This window comes from Lycium barbarum, chromosome 3 (genome assembly GCF_019175385.1).
Source record: "Lycium barbarum isolate Lr01 chromosome 3, ASM1917538v2, whole genome shotgun sequence".
NCBI lineage: Eukaryota > Viridiplantae > Streptophyta > Magnoliopsida > Solanales > Solanaceae > Lycium > Lycium barbarum.
This window is the reverse complement of record NC_083339.1, coordinates 24028791-24038504: the sequence shown is the minus strand read 5'-3', so window position 1 is coordinate 24038504 and position 9714 is coordinate 24028791.

The window sequence follows — 9714 nt, the reverse complement described above, 5'->3', positions numbered from 1 at the left end:
GTCATGCCTTGGGTCAGCGCAGTCTACACAGTGATTGGCTCTTTGGGGTCAGCACAATCTGTTGTGCTACCTGGGCTACCATAGGTGCTGGGACCAAGATCATGAATATAGCCTTGGGAACTCTCGGTCATGTGGACCCCATTATTTTCATGATTCGGCAATGGGTTCTTGTTTATGTTGGGAGCGATAGTTTCCAAAATGATTTCTCTTTTATCGATCGGATCCTGTATTTTCTGTTTTAGGTTTATACAATCCTCTGTGTTGTGTCTGTTCCCTCCTGAATGGTAGGCACAAGTGTGATCGGTCCTGTAGAACCTGCTTTCGGGATGTGCCAGCTTTGGCGGGGCTTTCTGAATTAACCCTACGATCAGTAGCCTTTCCAGTAATCGAGCCCTTGGTTTGAGGAGCGTCGTGAATTCCCTTAGGGGTCTTTTCTCGAAAGCTGGATGTGGTGAATTATATATTGGGGGTGGCGGCTAATTTTGGTAATTCTAGGGTTGATAGGCTTGTGGAGGGTTGTTTGTGGTGGGCGGTAGTTTTGCTGGGGTGGTGGCTGGTACGTTTGTTGTGGTGGTTGATAAGCAAAAGAGGATACACGGATACTGGGTGGAGTCGTGTATGCTGGTACATTAGTAGTAAGGTTGGTTGTGTGTAGTGCACGGGTGCTGGGCTGTACGGAAGGGCTGAGTAATTTAGGAGGGGCGGAGTTTGATGAGAAGATAGTGTTCCTTTTGGGCTTTAGTTTGAAATGTAGGATATGCTTGCCGCGTCCTCTTTCTTTTTGCGGAAGATTCCCGCAACGGCTTGCCTAGATGGTTTATTATATTGACGATCTTTCTAGATTTGAGGCCATCTTCTATGGCCTCTCCCATTTTTACTAATTCGGAGAACGGCTTCCCAGCTATGGACAATATCCTATCATAGAAATCCGGCTCCTGTGACCTGATGAATACGGAAACGAGTTCTCCCTCGCTCATTGGTGGCTGCACACGGGCCGCTTCGGCCCTCCATCTGCTTGTAAATTCCCTATAGTCTTCCGTTGACTTTTGCTTGACTTTTTCGAGGTAGTAACGGTCTGGTACGGTCTCATATGAAATGAATTCTTTTCATGAAGGATTCTGCCAGGTCCTCCCAAAGGAGCCACTGGCGCATGTCTTGTCTGGCGAACCATTAAGCTGCCTCGCCGGTCAGACTACAACTGAATAGTCGCATGATTAAGGGTCCATTCCTCTTTACTCCGACTAACTGATCGAAGTATGAACGGAGGTGCGCTTTGGGGTTTCCCATCCCCTTGAACATTTCAAATTTCAGGATTTTAAACCCTTCCAGTAGTTCCAAATCTGGGTGCATGCATAAGTCGTCATACCTCAGGCCTATGGCCTTCCTCGTGGACCTGTTGGACTTTTCCAACAAGTCCTCCATCTTCCTCTCCATATCTTTATCATGCTTGTCTTGTGCAGCTCTCCAAATCCTTTCCATTTCTTCGTAATGATCCAAATCATTGTGTCCTGGGGAGGATTCGTTTAGGATGTTGGGAGTGAAGAAGGACATTTGGTTAAACCGGATGGTGGTAACTTGCCCCACCGGTATGGCTGAGGCGTGTGCTTGGCTTGTCGGGTTGAAGAATGCCGGCTGAAGGGTTTGGTGTGGGGGGACTGAGTGAGTGGTTCCTGGAGCTTGGGAGTTTTTAATCAGCGGAAGGGCACCACATGAGGGACAAGTATGGTTTAGATTAGCGATATTTAGTGGAGGTGGCAAGGTTCCTGGTGGGTGAACAGGAAAGTAGTCGGGCATTGGAAAGCTTAACAATGGGAAGGGATGAGGGGGCCTCCTCCCTTCAGTGGAGTTATTCTTTTCGGCATCGGCTGCCTCCCTTCTGGCCTCCTTTTCTTGGAGAGTGGCGATAATGGTTAACAACGTCACAATTACATCCTCCTGGGATGCTGCCTCTTGCGAGTCTTGGGTGTGTCCATTGTGGAGAGCAAGCTCATTCCTTGTCTCTTTGGGGTACCAGCCATTTTGTCTTTTCCTTTGTCAGGGAGGGATGCTAACGCGGCTTTGGATCTTGTGAAGTATGCCAGCTTTCGATGTCACACTAACTGTCCCCTTTCTATAAGTTAAGAATAACTCAATGGTAAAGAATTTAGTTTCTGGGCATCAAATATAAAGGCAAAATATCACATATGGGTATTTAAAGCGCAAGTAGTACCCAAGTCATATACTGAAGCTTGAGTACTTTCGATCCGATATTCTAAGGTTTTGGACATTACAAGCCTTTTATATTCAGGTGGATCTTGGTTTGGTGGCCTTGTGATTGACTTACCACGACTAATCTATCATAAAAGTCATAAGCAAACTTGGGGAGGGGGGTTATAATTTAAACCATGAAGGGACTGAGTCTTACGTAAACTGCCTACGTATCCCGTCGGGGGAAATCAGGCCCTTTGATCGATTACAAAAGAAGGATATACATTTCTTCCTAAATATCCTTTGGCTAATTCTAACTACAGACATCCCCAAACCAGGCCCGACTAGGGCTTCCGCATATCCCTCCATTGGGACATCAGGTCGGCGTGGTTCCTTTACATTTTTATGAGGGTGAGGGGTAATATTTGTGCAAAAGAGAGGACACCTAATATCTACCCAAAGTATAGCTTCTGCAAGCCGCTGTCCTTACAAACTTGCTTTCTCATGTCGAATCTTTCTTTCTTTTAGAACCACGGGGGAAGTAGGACCAAGATCAGTCTGGTCCTGATCATATTTTCGAGCTCAAGTTTGAAAGCATGGCATCATTCAATATCATGCCCCCTGGCTCCAGTATGGTATAGGCAGAACTTGTTTCTGTTGGACCCTAACGGTACGGGCTCGTAAACAGGTTCCACAGGCCTGATTTTGTTCAGTGAAGCCAAGGTCGAGAAATGACGAGCGTACGACTCATCAAAAACTGTGAAATCGTACCGCCACACTTGGGTCGCGGAGGTAACTTCCTCTCCTGGGGTGATGGGGTCATGGACCAACAAAGTATGCGGCCCCATAAAGTTCCGATGATCTTGTTGTCAATTAAACTAATAATCCTCCTTCTCAACGCCAAACATTCATTCGAGGTGTGGCCTTCCTGGTTGAGGTGGAACGGGCATCTCTTGTAAGCATATACCAAGTCAAGAACCGGTAATCTAGCCCTAGAGGTGCAATCCATCCCATCGGCCATCATCTTCCTAAATACTTCTTTTCAAGTGACAGGCAGCAGAGCTGCCCTAAACAGGGAAGATCGAGCTTTGAAAGCTATGCTCCATGGAGCCGGCGTAGGAAGGTTTGTCCTTTCAAGGTTCTCCGAAGCCATAGTAGAGACAGCGGGCATCATCATAGGTGAAGGTGCATAGAAATCCATTCCCTCATCAGTGGGGGTATAATAACCAGATTCATCATCCGCGTTATTCCGCTGAAATTCGGGGAACATCTCAAATGGGTTCTCCCCTCCTTCGGCCCCTATGTCGACGGGATCTTCCTCCTCTTCCGGCTCTTCTTCTGCAAAGCACTCAGGATCCCTTTCTTGGGGTTCTGTTCCTTCTGGCGGGTCCGATGCGAACAACTATGGATCCGAACCGGCTCCTTGTTCTTCATTGGTTCCCTCTGGGGTTCCTTCTCTAGGTGTGACGGGCCTTCTCTCCAGCGGTATGTAGTTTAACACTAATTCCCTCGCCTCTTTAGGGACATTTTCATAATACTGTTCTTGGGGTATGCCTTCCGGCGGGTTCCCAACCATGTCCAGTAATCTTTCTACTTCCTCAATCTTTTTCCCTATTTCTTGGAGGTGTTTTTCCATCTACAGCACCTTGCCTCGCAGCATCTCAGCGGTCTCCCCTAAGGTCCGTGCTTCATGCCCGCTTTGATTTGCCATCGTAAATCAACCTTTAGTGGAGATAAGCTCGGGTAAGTTTCAAGCCTCATGGTTTTTCTTTTGGGTACGTATCTTAGATTATTGGACCAATCATACTCAAGCTTAATATATGGTTATACATATAGCAGGTAAGCATGTGAAGCACGTGTATTTATGTTGCTGTCCCTAAGGCCTTTTCAGTTGAGGCTTTCTTAGTCGTTCAAAACATGTAACTGCCATTTGTAAAGGTGAACCATTGCCCCGAAAAAGTCATCCTAATGAATAAATAATAGTAATATCTTCCCCAAAGGGATTACAAAAAGTGATGACAAAGCCGACATGGGGCTTGTATTGAAAAAAGCAGTAATCAAAGAAGCCCTCTAGCGGCTGATGTCGATGCTTGGCCCGTCCTGGCTTTCTTGGCCCTTCGAAGGGTGGTCTGGATACGAAGGCGTGCCTGATATATCTCCATTATAATAATCACCGAGTCTGTCACTTCCAAGATCTTGGCCAAATGCTCGTCTGTACCTTCCAGGCATTCTTTCATAAGTTCCTCTTCTTAGGCCTCTTGGGGAGATGTGAGCCATGGAATAAGTGCCAAGTGTGCCTACAGCCATGCATGATATCCTGGGTCGCACCCTGCCTCGACCCTTTCTGGGGCTAAAGTATTTGGACCCCATCTTACGCGACCATTCCATTCTCTAAGGATTACCCCTGCGTGCTCAACGATGAATTGCTCGAAATTTACTAATTGAGGTATCACTTGCCTCCTACCGAACTGTCTCAACACCCGAGATGGATAATAAGGACGAATTCCTCGAACCCTAGCTAGCGGCACAAATGGGCAATTCTCACCTCGGACTACCACAGTCTCGAATATAAAATCAGGAAACATCCAATGGATCTGATCTTCAGTCAAGTCGGTGAAGAATTCAACCCAATCATTTTTGGACATAAACTCGAGATTCAGACAGTAATTCACAAGGCGATCTATCCGGTTTTGTCGACTCCAACCTTGAACCTCTTTGGCCATGTTGAGGTGTTTGATAATCCACCATTGCAGCAACATATTACATCCCTGGAAGTATCGGAAATGATTTCGACACTTGTCTAGAGCCCGAAATATGTCGTCTAATATGATGGGTGCCATGTCGAAATACCTTGTTTCTTGATCTTTGTTTATGCTGTGGAAGATCGCATGGGCCAGGTAGATCACCCGGGTATCTATGGCCAATGACTCGTTCTGTGGAAACACCATAATGCCCAACAAGGCTATGGCGAAGGCCAAAGGCCTAGTGGTCTCCCATTCTTCCCGACTCCTGAATTCCCTTCGATATAGAGCGTATCCAGTGACATCCTCGAATTTTTGGTATAGATCTCTAAAGGCTACAGTAGGCCCTTGCGCCCAGGGTGCTTCAGTCAAAGCAAGAAAGCTCATGACTAGGCCGACGGTGGGCTTCTGCGGAAATAACAGATTGTGATCCGGCTTGTGTCGCCTCCTCAGACAAGCTCCGTTGTTTTTTATGGCATCCCTAATCTCTTCTAGGCTAGAAGTCATTTCAATGTCAACGAAACAGAACAACATTTCTTATCATCCCAATACCCGCCAATACCTCTATCAACTTCGCGCGACCTTTCATAGTCATAATAGAGGATAAGTGTCCTAAAGTGCAATTGATCGCTCTCTGGTGAGTATCACCTAACCATTCATATATGGCCCTCAACAACTATGGAGCCTCAGTGACGATGTCAAAACTAATTCTTCCTTCCATCTACAAAATAGAACACGGTTAAGATTCCCCCATCCCCGTAGGATCAAGGTTCATCACATAGGCACGAACATGTTTCCATATCGCACATAAATGAGATGCAGTGTTTTTGGGTCATAGACCATCCGAACACAGGGTAGTCACTCTTAATGAGACTAAGATAGGTTTGAGATTCCCAAGGCTCGTCTAAGTATAAATGCTCTAGTTCAGTAGAGATTTGCCTTAGCTCTTCCTAGTTTTACTAGAGTGGTTTTTCACGAAAGACCGGGAACCCGAGCAGACAACTGGGGCTGGACTGTTAGGGTTGTTGAACGATCGCGTACCAACCCCGCCTCATAACGGTTCCAAAAGAAACTTTTGGTTTTATAGTGAAGGAACGACCGCGTGCTCCGCGAAGTCGTCTTTGGAACAAAGTGTAAAATAAATTCCAGGAGTGGCGAAGTTATGATCTACATGCAATGACAATTAATAATTGTGAGGAAGTAAACATATAGACAGTTAAGGCAAAGTCGCCATCTGTTGCGGTTTCCTTTTCACGCGACAGTTAAGACGTAAAAGGCTACTTCGAACTCGTTGGTGTTCTTTCGAACTTTGTTTTAAAAAAGTCGCCGCCTAGTTTTTAGGAAAATCGATTTTGAAGGGTTTATTCAAATACCGTGAAAAAACCTTCGTAATCCAGAGTTCTAGGTAAGGGTTCTGATGATCCCCTGGGGAAGGTGTTAGGCACCCCAGTATTAAGGATCCGTACTATACAGTTGACCTTCGAATTCCAAAGTATGAATATTTGCCTGAACTGTCTATTTTGTGTTTATCCTCGCATTTAAAAAAAACTGTCATTTTTGTAAATTGCATATCATTTTGGAAAGAATTTGAATATATCCCCCTTATATACAGAGTATCGTAGTTTTCGGATTTATAATATCCGTGTATAAATAGTTTCCTTTTATATACTAGGAGTATAGTTTATTTTATAAATGAAGGGAAAAGAGAGGTTTTGGTTTTATAGACTTAAGTTTATGTCATACTCATACTTTGGCTCTTGTCAATCCGTTTTGTTACGTTCAGTCTTATCCGGGACTATGTATTACGATTCGGGTTTTTATGTTATAAAAGAGTGTTCTTGTAGTTCAAAGAAGTATATCTTGGCTGTATATACTCATATTTTGGCCTTTTTCTTGGCCCAAAATTGGTAAGTATGGATAAAAAAGTTTGATTTCTATTTGGATTTTCATTAAAAAAAAATGAATTGTACACATGCTTCTTTTACCAAATCTGGTCCCTGTCCGTTTTAAAAGGTTTAAGTATGGAAATTGGTTCGTCTTTTCTGAAATTCATAAATGATACAAAATTTTCCTTTTTAGAAATTATCCGTGGGCTGAGGCCCAAAATTTATTCAAGTAGTTGTAAAAAAAAATCTCTCTGGTAGAAACTTAAGAAAAACGAGTGTTTAAAGAAGAGTTTTGTAATTTTATTAAGCTCTAGAAAATGATTTTGTTACCAATAATCATTTTTGAGAGTTTAGAGTTTAAAAACATCAAGTTATATGACAAGGATTTTATGAAATCTCATTTTATACCTAGCTTAAAAAGGAATAACCGTTGAATTTTACTCGGGGTTTTGGAAATTCGTTGGGGACCTGAAGTCATCTAAACGGTATAAGCACCGTTGTCCTAAGACGGCTAATTCTAACCATAACATTTTCCATTATAATATGAGTTTGATACAAATTACAAATACATCAAAGCTTTACACAAATAATGTAAAATGATAATGAATTAGAATTAGACTACGGGCGTACCATGTCCCCAGTTTAACCATTTTCACCCATGGTTGGCCTTCTACGCGCCTCACTATTTGTTTCGGCTTCGCGGACTCGATTTTGAATTAATTTCCTATTGGGCCTAAGGCCCAATAGATAGGCTTTGACTGGACCCGAATGGTCATGAGAGTGAGGAAAGGGGGGAAAGAAAAAGGAACCCGGTTAGTTTGTAAACACTGATCTTATCACTAAATTAACAAAACTATACATAGTACAAAAACATGAAAAGTACTCATATTGTTCTATACTTTCCCATTCTTCCTGTAGTGGATTTGTTTTGGTTGGAGACTTCCTATGGCATGGGGACTAAGTCCTTGCCTTGTACTCCCGATGTCGCACAAGTTCCAAGGGGCTTCTAAGAACCCCAGGCATGGCTAACACCGAGAAGGCCAGGACCACCCCGAATTACCATAGTTTATCTCAACAAATACATCCAAATAAGAGAAAAAGAGAGTGCAGAACTTAGGAGTGGCAACAGATTTGAGCAAACTCATAAACAAAACGATAGCCAGTGTCATACTCTAAAGGGAGGCATTCATATTAAACATATCAAGTAACACCATCTAGGTGAGACTAGATAATCAGCAAACATAGGAGTAATGGGGTGGGGGGGAAGGGGGGGGGGGCACACTCAGTTTCATGACTAGATGCTAACAAAGGTAATGCACACAACTGCTTTAGAAGGAACATAGATAATGATCAATCTAGACATGGACTTGTTAAGATAGTCATAGAAACAATAGGAATAAGCTGGAACAATTCAGACATATCAAAGCAAGTACAGGAGGTTTTATGGTCAAATACAAGCTTGTCTCTTTTCAGACAATCTCTTAGCCCAGGACTCCTCATAAATAAAAAAAGAGGTTCCAAATGCACATGTTTAGACAGCCTAACCTATCCATTTATTAAGGTTCTAGTCACTTCCTAGAGGAAACCAGACATGATTACACTAAGCCAGGTGACAACATATGTCACGACCCAAACCGATGAGTCGTGACGAGTGTCTAGCCTCTAGCGACCAAACACCCCTATACTCATATCTGAATCTTACTGAACATCAAAGGCCCATAAATGACCTAAACTGATCTCATAAATAGGCAACATCATGAACTCTGAACGATTTGTACATACATAAACATGCTGAAAGAACAGTGCAAGCCAGCTAGGTTGCTACATATACTGGACACAAAAGAATAGAAGCCGACAAGGCTACATCATCTGACTCATACATACAACTGTCTATAGACCTTTACTGGAATAAAAGCTTTTGAAAGGACGGGACAGGCCCCCGTCATACCCATATGCATATACATCTCAAAAGGCTAGCATACCAAAATAGACTGCAACTCCGGATCAATGGAGCGTACTAACCACTACTAGATAGAAGTCCTACTAAGCTGGACCACCTGTCGGCCTACCTGAACCTGCGGGCATGAACGCAGCCCCCCGAGTAACGGGGAGTCAGTACGGATAATGTACTGAGTATGTAAAGCATATGAGCAACATATATATGTAAGAATCATGAATAAGATCTGAACTCATAAGCTGAAATAACTATCATCATGTACTTGTATGAACTAGTATCTGTATGTATCTGCACAAATCTGTGTAACTGAAAATGCCTGTGTGGGCACTTAATCTGCATGCTCATGCCTATCAATGTAGGTCATACATATGTATATGCGTATATAACGCCTGTCAAGCCTCTGTGGCATCGCATCATATCATATGGGCCTCTCTGTGGCCATCATCATATACATTGTTGCGGTACGTGCAGCCCGATCCTTATCTCATCATCATGGTGCACCAACTGATCAGGTGGTAATGCATATATAATGCCTATTCATTTCCCTAAACCCCATATACATATAATACTTGCGTATATAACACCTTATGGGCATGGGTCAATATGTATATGAATATATATAAATGAATGTAATGCATGAATAACTGGCTACATAAAACTGGACCCATGAACAGAAGGAACAATCATAATCGGGGTATAGGGGCATCAAAGACTGAAGTACTCCTAATGCTTCTAAGAGTAGAGTAATATGGAAGCTCGTTTGCTTGCTTGTTGGTTCATATCATAGAATCATGCCAAAAGAAAGAAGGGATAGAGTAATATGGAAGCTCGTTTGCTTGCTTGTTGCTTCTAATCCTCGAGCTCGTAAGTCTACAATCAAGATAACGTAGGCCTTAATTAAACTATTTACCTCACTTACTAATCACTTTAAATACGAATAGAG